Source organism: Microtus pennsylvanicus (assembly GCF_037038515.1).
Source record: "Microtus pennsylvanicus isolate mMicPen1 chromosome Y unlocalized genomic scaffold, mMicPen1.hap1 SUPER_Y_unloc_3, whole genome shotgun sequence".
In the NCBI taxonomy this organism is placed as follows: Eukaryota; Metazoa; Chordata; class Mammalia; order Rodentia; family Cricetidae; genus Microtus; species Microtus pennsylvanicus.
The window spans coordinates 6,192,214-6,203,802 of NW_027460881.1; positions in this window are offsets into that span (position 1 = coordinate 6,192,214).

Below are 11,589 nucleotides of genomic sequence, written 5' to 3' on the forward strand. Positions count from 1 at the left end.
GATAGTGACTGCCTTTGAAATTTCCTGCTTCATGGAAATGTCTGCTGGAAACTATGGGCCTGTAGGCTGAGGATGGAAACACCAACGGTACAGAGGAACTTTGGGTGACTGTCCAGGCAGCGAGATGTCTCTGTCATTTCTAGAGTTTGAAAATGGCTTACTTTTTGTTTGCTTAGGTAATACTGTATTATTCTGGAGTCTCTGATGGAGTTGAAGAATAGATAGATAGTTATAGTTTTCCATTGTTATGATAAAAGATAAAATAGATATAAATATTGTAACTGTAATTCTTGCTTGATAACTGTTTTGTTATATGTAATTTTGCTTTGTTAAAGTTAAAGATTCCGTTCTTGTTTAAACAGAAATAGGAGTAATGATGAAGTATAGGTCATTGGTTAATTAAATAAAGAAACTGTTTGGCCTGAAAGGTTAGAACATAGGTGGGTGGAATAAACATAAGAGAATGCTGGGAGGAATAGGAATTGAGCTTAGAGATGCCATGCACCTCTCCCATGGGCAGAAATGGTAGCTCTGCACTCTGAGGCAGATGGCGATACAGCCAGCCACCAGGTCAGACATGCAAAATCTTTCCTTCTAAGCGCACCTCGTGCTGCAACATACATTATTAGACATGGGTTAAGAGGCTGAAAATAATGGGGCAGGCAGTGTTGAAATGAATAGTTTTGTGTTGTTATTTCGGAGCATAACCTTACAAGGCGGCCCCATGGGGATGCAGCCCTGCTGCTCAAATTTCTACAATCAAGGAGGAAATGGAAGAAGGGAAGAAAGAAGAGAGAGAGACAAGGAAGAATGGATGAATTCAATCATTCATTGGAAAAATGAGTGAACCAATGAATGAGGAGACCTAGTAGGAAAAAATGTGCTGCATTCCCTCAGAGTCAGGTCAAATTAAGGATTGACAAGGTTTTCCACTAAGGAGGAGGCTTATTCCATTTTACCTTCTTTGTGCTCCAGGCCCACCCACAAGAGTGATGATGAGGACAGGGAGAAGAAGAGGAGAATTCTGGTGTACCAGAATTCCCTGGTACAATTTCTCACCCAAATTGTAGCCAAATCACCTGACCTGGGACAGCTGATCTACATGCTGGACCCTAACTCCCAGTTTGACAACTCTAACATTTTAACCAAGTTTGTGAAGATGAAGGAACCAAAAATAGCCCAGTTACAGGATGGCAGGTTCCTTACAGGATGGGAGTCAGACATCAGTACCATACTGGTGTTTGGCGGTTTGATGGGTGTGTGGGGTCTTTGCCAGACTCCACCTAGCATCATGGATTCCCTACTTTACTGATATTATGGAGTTCGGTGCATTCATCATATGTGTGCATGTCACACACTAGTGGGCATCATATGTACATGTTTATCCTGTGTGTGGGTGAGTGTGTTCATGAGTTTTATAGCCCAAGTGAAGGGGTTAAATCAGCTCCCTTTAGAGGGCGGGGTTTGCCTCAGGCGAATCCCTGCCAATAAAGGGTGCGCGGAGAGGCGGCTCGCCCCTTTTTTGTTCCTCGCTACCTGTGCTACGCTGGAACTTTGGTTCAGTAAGTTTAACAATAAACTTGTAAATATTCTCTGATATCTGCATTGCCTTTATTTTGTGCGGGAACATCTGGCGCCTGCCCCGTGGGGCTTTGCCGAGAACCGGCCCCGAATCGGAGTCTCTTGCACCCCAGGTCGCAGCGGCCGTCTCTCTGGGCGCGCGCGGAAGAAGTTGAGATTCTGAGCAGTCTCTCTGGGCGCGCGCTGAAACAGCTGAGATTCTGAGCAACTCGATTTTCCCTGCTGTTTGTTAGAGTATCAAGCAGTGAGTTTGATATCGACAGAGCCTTTTTAACAGCGCCTAAGCCTCTGTTCCGAGCCGCCCCGGCCAGATTTCCCGTGCCCGCCCGCCGGCGCGCGTGCTGCCTTTGTCTGCTGCTCCCCCTCCGACCGCCGCCAGCGCTCAGGTCACGTGACAGCGGCCTGAGAGCCCCGGCAAAAAATTCTTATCAGCCTGGTGTCTGTTTCAATTTTGTTTTTGAGTCGTTTTATTTCAGATTTAGGACACGTGGATTCAACTGGACTCTTTTGCCACCACTGGCAGGAACCAGTTATTACAGGTAAGAGAACTTTTTCTTTTCTAAATAATGTCTGAGAACGTGACCGCAGCCTATTTCAATAGTTCTTTTGAGTGCACCATTCGGGAGATCTTACAAGAGGTGTCTACCACACCACATATATGGATATTCCTGAGATTCTTAATTTTCCTTAGCACTATTTGGTTTGATAATAGGAAAATGATCAAATCTCTTAAGGCAGAGGTTGAACGTTTGAAAACTATTGAGAGCGACAACAATCTTCTCAAGAATCAGTTTGAAGTTCTCCAGGAAGAAAACAAATCTTTGTTTAACATGACTTGGTTAACTGAGCAAAATCTAGAAAAAGTACAGGTTGATGTTAAGGAGAAATTCATTACTATGGAAGAAGGAACAGCTGAATTAGATCGTAAGTTTCAGCAGTCCCTTTCTGATGTTAAGGAGAAATTCATTACTATGGAAGAAGGAACAGCTGAATTAGATCGTAAGTTTCAGCAGTCCCTTTCTGATGTTAAGGAGAAATTCATTACTATGGAAGAAGGAACAGCTGAATTAGATCGTAAGTTTCAGCAGTCCCTTTCTGTAGGAACTGAAACGTTAACTGAGAGAATCAAAACTGCTGAATGTGACAATCGAATTTTGTCTAAAGCTTATGACAGATTGGCGGAAAGATTGTCAATACAAGAAGGCACGGTTTATGCCATAAAAATTATGTCCAAAGATGACAAGTTATCTCTACTGGACAAATTTCATACTCTAGAATCCTCAATGAAGGCTTTAGAACATAATTCTGGGCAGGAGATTCAGACATTACAAAAAGCAATGGTGAATAGAATTGAAAAGATTGAGGAATTTCTAAATTCTGATGAAGAAGAGCAAAGGGTAGAAAGGCAAATTTTAACTACATCTGTGGATAAATCCCTCCGGGAAAATTTTCACAAAGCTCTACCTACAGCTCTACATGCCTTTCCTGTAATAACAACAGAAAAGGTGGTTGGTTCCAGAAACCCTAGGGTCATCAAGGAAGATACATGGGAGCCTGTCCGTATGAATGATCTCAAAGAAATTAAACAGGCCATCATGTCTTTTGGGATGCACTCCCCTTTTGTTAAAGAGATGCTAAAATCTTGGGCCACAACAAGCAAAGCAACCCCCTTGGACTGGCTCCAGCTGAGATCCGCGGTCCTTGAGAGTGGACCGCAATTAAAATGGAAATGCTTATTCAGGCAAGAGGCTAGACTTTTAGAACAGCAGGAAAAGGCGAAGGGAATTGACGTTTCCCTAGATAAAATTCTAGGTGAAGGGCTCTTTTCAGACCCTCAGGAACAAGCTAGTTTGGATGAAAACATACTCTCCATGTGTACTACAGCAGCCTTAAGGGCTTGGGACAGAGTACAAGACCCAGGACAGAGAATGGAATCATTTGTCACAGTTAAACAGGGTCAGAGAGAACCCTTTAGTGACTTTTTACAAAGATTAACTAAGGCTGTACAAATGGGGATACCTGACCCAGAAGCAAGACGTATAATAATTGAGTCTTTGGCTTACGAAAATGCTAATGTGGAATGCAAAAGGATCTTGAGGCCTTTAATGTTCAGATCAGCGTCCTTGGAAGAATGGGTCTTGCATACACTAGATGTTGACACATTTGACTATGGCACTGAAGCATGGGTAGAAGAAGCAATTTCCAATGGTAAAAGGAGACACCAGAATACCAAATGTTTTAATTGTGGCAAAATGGGTCATATGAAAAGGAATTGTAAACAACGGGTTTTCAGAAATAATAATAATGTGTCTTCTAGAAATAACAGGAATAGAAGGAATCAGCCTTCAGGTTTATGTAGAAGATGTGGGAAGGGCAGACACTGGACGAATGAATGCAGGTCTACAAGAGATAGACAAGGCAACCTGATACAGATGGGAAACGTGAGAGGGGGGGCCTCTCAGGCCCCCATGGCAAACATGGTTCAGACATTCCCAGTTTCTGCAGAGAACATGCCTCGTCAGGACAATTAGAAAGCCACATGCCTGCTGTTACAAGCAATAGTAATCAGAAAGATGAGTTACGTGTGTTTTGGCAAACTTCTATAAATGATCAAAGACCTAAGCTGAGAGTGTGTGTAAATGGCATTTTTATTACTGGCCTACTGGACACAGGTGCTGATGTAAGTATCATTACCCCCAGAATCTTGGCATCCATATTGGCCTCTTCAGAATGTAAATGTTCAGCTCCTGGGAATTGGAACCCTATGTCGAGTAAGGCAGAGCACGAGATGGGTTGAATGTATAGGGCCTGAGGGACAAATAGGAAAATTAAGGCCTTATGTAGCCAATATTGCAATGAATTTATGGGGTCGTGACCTATTACAACAATGGAATACTCAAATTAACATTCCTGCTACTTCTAGAGCCCATATTTCTGAAAGGAATATTAAAAGTTATTACAAAAGGACAAAACCGGCCATTAGGGCTGTGCAGGAACAAGCAATTGATGTCCCTTCAGAAATACCAACAGCCTTGCCTCTAAAATGGTTGACTGAGAAACCAATATGGACAAAGCAATGGCCTTTAGCTGAGGAAAAGCTACAGGCTTTAGAACAGCTGGTACAAGAGCAACTAGATGCTGGACATATAGAAGAATCTACCAGCCCTTAGAATTCTCCTGTATTTGTGGTTAAGAAAAAATCAGGTAAATGGAGAATGGTGACAGATCTCAGGGCCATCAACAAGGTTATTCAAGCTATGGGCCCTCTGCAATCTGGAATTCCATTGCCCTCTTTATTACCAAAAGGATGGCCTCTCATAGTTATTGATTTAAAGGATTGTTTTTTCACTATACCTTTGCAAAAAGAAGATAGAGAAAAATTTGCCTTCACAGTGCCTACTTATAATAATTCTCAACCTTCGAGGAGGTACCACTGGACCGTCCTCCCCCAGGGTATGTTAAATAGCCCCTCCCTGTGCCAATATTTTGTGAACCAACCATTGCAAATAATACGCAAGAAATTTCCCAAATCTATTGTATACCATTACATGGACGACATATTGTTATCTGATTCAAACATAGATACCTTGAACAGACTGTTTGAAGAAATACAGATACTGTTACCTAAATGGGGATTGCAAATTGCTCCTGAAAAGATTCAGAAGGGAGATTCTGTTAATTATTTAGGTTATAGAATAGGTTTGCAAAAAATTAAGACACAGAAGGCACAAATTTGGAGAGATCGCTTACGGACTCTTAATGACTTTCAAAGACTGTTAGGAGACATTTCCAGTTTACGACCAACTATTGGGATAACACCTGATCTAATAATTCATTTGAACAAGACCTTGGATGGTGATAAAGATTTAAACAGTCCCAGAGAATTAACAGCTGAAGCAGAAAAGGAACTGACAAAATAAAGGCAATGCAGATATCAAAGAATATTTACTAGTTTATTGTTAAACTTACTGAACCAAAGTTCCAGCGTAGCACAGGTAGCGAGGAACAAAAAAGGGGCGAGCCGCCTCTCTGCGCACCCTTTATTGGCAGGGATTCACCTGAGGCAAACCCCGCCCTCTAAAGGGAGCTGATTTAACCCCTTCATCTCCCCCTTTTGTCTAAATAAGACACAACTAAACCAAATATAACTATAACAATAATAACAAATGATAAATATAACAAACAATATTGAGAGCAAAAGTTTTGCTAAAGAGTAACTACAATTAAATAATCTTCAACTCCATCAAAGATCTGAGAAGGGAGTAAATATTACTTAACAAAAAAGAGATATCCAAAATGTGCAACAAATGACAGAGACAACTGACTGCCTGGGCAATCACCCAAAATCTCGTTTGCAATGTTGAGTCAACCAACTTTGGCTAAGGCCTAACATAACTGACATACCATTCTCAAATGCAAGGAACTTTCTTAGGATTATCCTACCCTGTCTTGGCAAGATAAGACAATCCTGTTTATATCTTAGTCAGTAGTTGAGGTATGGGTTTTTCTTAACCCAAAGGCCAGTTCTGCCAGGAAGACAAGCTCCCAGTGGAGTGTCTTTGGTGCTCAACGTTCTCTCGGGAGTAGAGTGGTGTTGCCAGGAGTAAATTGTGTCTCGATGGCACAGAATTCTAGGTTAGATTAAAGGCCATTTTCTACAGCTCTTCAAAGAGGCTGAAGATTATACTATCTATACTGAAAATAATCTCTATGTATCTAAAAGACCTGATTAACCTAAAAATAATATGACAAACATGTAATTCTCAATACCTATCTAATTTGAAAACTAAGGGAATAAACAATTGTGCAATGTATGAAGACAATGATCTTCACCTGTAAACAATGTCATTACTTATCAAATGTAAACAATGTTATTACATAAATAGTACCAGAGGTAGAAATGTACATTGTGATATGATAGATGTATCCATACAATATAAGCATACTCTTATACCAAAATAGAGGTAGGAACACTCACATTCAATATTCAATATATCAATATACAAGAAACAGTACCAACATAATTTTCTAAAAACAGTAAGTCACAAATACCAATCATCCCATCAACCCAGTTAATCCCCCTTTTTTTTTTATCCCTAATTACATACAATATCTCCCCATCCCCTCACTCCTAAACCAACCACTAAAAGATGTCCCTAACCCTGTGGGCAAACTCTGTTGGGAGAGGGGACGTCGTCCTCTTAGATTGCTTCTAGCTGACATGGGGGCGACGTTCTTCTTAGGGGCCCCTGTGAAAGCAAACGATGGTAAAATTCCCAAATTAACCTTTGACTTAAGAAAATTATAACTAGTCTCTGTGTGTTTCGAGAAGGTCCGGCCAGAGTGTTGTCAAAAATGTGCATCATATGAAATTGTCTCTTGCAGTTGGTACCAAAAAACAGGTCTAAAATTAGTGCTTAAAAAAAAATTCATGACGTCATAAAAACCAGATTGAGTTGATGTTGTGGGGCCCCATCTTCATCCTGGAAACTTCAAAAATTACTGTAGGAAAATATGTTGCTTGTTATGGGAAATTTAAACATTAACAACAAGGACTTATACTGACATATAAAGAAAGACACAGATGTGAGGGAAGGCAAAGAAAGTTTATCAAGTATAAAATTATTCTTATTCTGTCCCATTTCATGGCTCCTGACCTGAGACAGAAAATTTGAAATACCTCTTATCAACAGGCTTGGAATTGAAGAAGGACTGAGCCATAGTCCAACTCCAAAACCAGCTCTACACATTTATAAAGAAGTGTTCAATAAAACATATAAATATATATATATATATATATATATGTATATATATATATATATATATATATATATATATATATGAAATCAATACTTACGATATGTATAGAATTTTATTGTTGATGTTTAATGGGTCGTAACTATTTTCCATCCATCAGTAATTAAATATTCAGGGTCCCTCAAATTCTTTGGAGATGAATATTTTCCTGTGGAGATAAGAAAAGAACCCTGCCCCCATCCTATTAGTAATCCTTACCATCTGTACGTCGGTCATCCTTGTGAATGAATTGTTATTTATCTTTTCCAAGTGACTTCCCTTCCTCAAACCGAACCTTTATTAATTTTGACGGTATCCATAATTTTTCCTCACCTGTGGAGGTAAGAGCAAAACCTCTTCCCCAACGCAGCACATCTCCTGGCTTCCATTGTGAGGTCAGTACATCCTTGAAATAAACTGGTTGATTTAGTTCAGCAGACTTTTCCATTATCCAATGTCTTTCTGCAGCCGTCGTTCCCTTCTCGTTAGCGTTGAGAAAATTCAAGGTTAACAAAGCATTATGTAACCTATTTCTAGGGGTGTTTTCCACTCCTTTCTGTTTGTTCAACATATCCTTTATAGTTCGATTTGATCTTTCTATGACTGCTTGACCTGTAGGTTTGTATGGTATACCTGTAACATGCTTGATATTGTAATGATCAAAAAACCGTTTCATCTTCCTAGAGACATAAGCAGGACCATTATTTGTCTTTATTTGTGTAGGTATACCCATGATAGCCATGACTTCTAATAAATGAGTGATTACTGAATCAGCTTTTTCTGAACATAAAGCAGTTGCCCACTGAAAGCCTGAATAAGTGTCGATGGTGTGATGAACATACTTCAATTTGCCAAATTCTGCAAAGTGGAACACATCCATCTGCCAGATTTCATTTCTATGAGTGCCCTTTGGATTAACTCCTGCTGGCAGTGGCGTTTGGTTATAGAAAGAGCAGGTAGGGCATTTCTTCACAATCTCCTTAGCTTGTTGCCATGTAATAGAAAACTCTTTCTTCAAAACTTTGCTATTAACATGATGTTTTTTTATGAAATTCAGAGGCTTGAAGCACACTACCAATCAATAATTGATCAATTTCTGCATTACCTTGTGCTAGAGGACCTGGCAGACCCGTATGGGATCGGATGTGTGTTATGTACATAGGGCAAAGCCGGTTTCTTACAGGATGGGAGTCAGACATCAGTACCATACTGGTATTTGGCGGTTTGATGGGTGTGTGGGGTCTTTGCCAGACTCCACCTAGCATCATGGATTCCCTACTTTACTGATATTATGGAGTTCGGTGCATTCATCATATGTGTGCATGTCACACACTAGTGGGCATCATATGTACATGTTTATCCTGTGTGTGGGTGAGTGTGTTCATGAGTTTTATAGCCCAAGTACTACAGAACATGATCAATGAAAGGGAACACTGTTTTCCAGATATGGCAGGGCAATTATTTAAATGAACTGACAAGGGTTGGATGGCATGGATAAGACCTATGAGAGTTCAAGGCATACCGAATCCAGGCATGACAAAGTAGGTGGCAGACAGAATTCTGGCAAAACTAAGTAGGTAGCTTGATGTCCAACTTACTGGAGAAGAGCAACTGAGCGGAGACACTTTTCACTAAGCAACATGCTCTAGTGGAGATCAAACATCCTTTGACTTACAGCCAGTATGAATTAACACTTCCATCAAATGAAACCTAATTTTCTCTGATTTTGAGTATACATTTGTGTCCCTTCCTGATTAATCTACTCTTTATCCTCTTAAGTCCCAATACCTCACGCTGATATCGGTCACATCTTTCCATTTGACATGGTTTTCCCTCAAGCTTCGTACCGCCCCGAGATCATACAACTTTTTGTCCCCTCTCCACTGCTTCCTTGACAGCCATCTTGTCCTTTACCACACCACACATCCCCAGTCCTTTACTCTCCAAGGGGAAAAGACCATAAATCCTGCTTTGTTTTGAGGCATGTGTTTCTGTGATGCCCCATCCACCAAACACAATTCATCATTGACCAAATAACACAACATGTTAACAAATTTTTATTCTTTGAGAAAGAATAATCCATTGGAAAAGATACCAGGATTCATAGAAGACCTGAGGTATCTCTGAAAAAACACATTCCCAAAGAGAGCATTAAGTCTGCCCCTCAAAATTTGAGAATTTCACTTTAACAGATCTTCACCAAATCATAGACATAGATATGGAAGTCATTATCAAACTTGATGAAATACACAGAAGGTTTGTTGGGAACTTGGCAAATAATTTTACCTATCTCTTGGGTTCCATCTTTTTTGTTGTACTGCACTCTTTTGCCCTCCAAGGAATCCCTGCCTAATTCCAAAGTCACCTCTACTGGAGGACATTCAGGCGTGATGTGGAGGTTGCCTTCAATGGAATCATCATGATGGTGGTAAAGGTACAGGACCGGATCATTCTCGTTGACAATGTAGAAACAGGTCTTTATGGTCTGCACCTCATCTGGGACCACGCCACTCCACTCTTCCTTAGGGCCTGGCATGATGTGGAGGTTGCCTTCCAGGTAGTCATCCAGGAGGTGGTAAATGTACAAGACCGGATCTTTCTTGTAGGTAATATAAAACCAGGTCTTCATGATTGGCACCTCTTCTAGGACCATCCCGTTCCAGTCATTCTTAGAGCCATTTGTGCCCATGAATGTATGTTTCACTGCTCTGCCAACTATGGTGTTTGAGAGATGAGTGTCTGTCACCTGAGGAAATGGCACATTGTTAGGCAGGATCTTCAGGTTTAAAATCCTTTCATCACTATGAAGCTCCAAGCCATAGACACAATCAATCCCATCATATTTCAACAAATAGAGAGAGGGATATGTTGGCAGTTGATCTAGAATGATGGCTTTCCAATGGGTGACTGGTTCATTGGCTTCCTTCCAGCCATGAGAAATTCTGCGGCCAACAATATTCTCCAGGGCCTCAAAAGGCTTACTAAGTTTTTGCTTCTGGAGCGATGGCCCATTCTTCTTCTGGAGATATGGCATGCCACTCATACTGAGAGGCATCTTCATCATGGCGGGAGACTTTCTGAGATAGGCCACAGCACTCCCGTTCCACTGTCTCTTGGCTCTGTTTCTGTGCTTGGGCTTCATAGCTGCCAATCTCTGCATAGGAAGAACTCTTCAGTTTAAATCAGACACAAAGTGGTTTCCTCCACCATAAGTGCCTGCAAGGATAAGAAGGTGAGGATGTGAGGTCAAGGCTCTTTTTAGGAATAATTTTGGAGCAGGTGATAAAGGCAGGGCTGAATAGATTTGGATACCTAAATGTAATATGTTCTTAAGAAATTAATAGGAAAATTATCAAACTCTGGTCTACAGCTCAGCATATGTGTATCAGAGACATATTCCTGCTGCAAAATGCAATTGACCTCTACTGAGAAACCTACTTCCTGACTTACTATATCAATGAGAGAGGAAGCTATGCCTATACCTAAAGTGAGAAAGAAATATCTGAACAGATGGCAAAGAATTCAAAGAACAGCCACTCCTCTTCTTACCACTCAAGCTACTGGTTAGTTGGCTGATCTATAACCACCTGCCCAAGGTCATGGCACTCCAGTCCACTGGCTCTCTCTATTGTGTCTCCTGATCCAGATCCAGGTTGATTACATAAAGATATTCTGTATCTTCATTAGAGAAGTGAGTACTGTGAGTCAAACTGCCAAAAGAAAGAAACATTAATCTGTGCAACAGCACCTATTAGAAATAATTATCTTTTAAAACACATATGGACAAAGAGGATCTTTGCCATTTAAGTGGACTGAGGAATTGGACATTTTTAGCAAAGATATAGTGGGGAGAATACCTGACATTAACCGTCCCCCAGCTATCAAATATAGGAGCTGTTAACGACATAAATTTTGGACCCAGAGCAGATTTGAAAGAAACCTTTCTTTGACTACAGAGGTCCTAGTTGCTTCCTAAACATATTTACTAAAAGAAAATATCTTGGCTCTCTAGATTCCAACTTCTGGAAATTCAGTGGAACAGTTGTGGAGCCCAAGAGCTGAACTGACCTCCTCAGCCACCGTGAAGATAGTAAGCCCACCTTCAAAGAAGACCAGTGCTTCATGTGGAACAGAGTTGCCACCCCCAACCAAAGCTTTGTGACATCATCAAGGCTCTACTTATGTCATAAAACTCCTCCTAGCCAGGTTTCT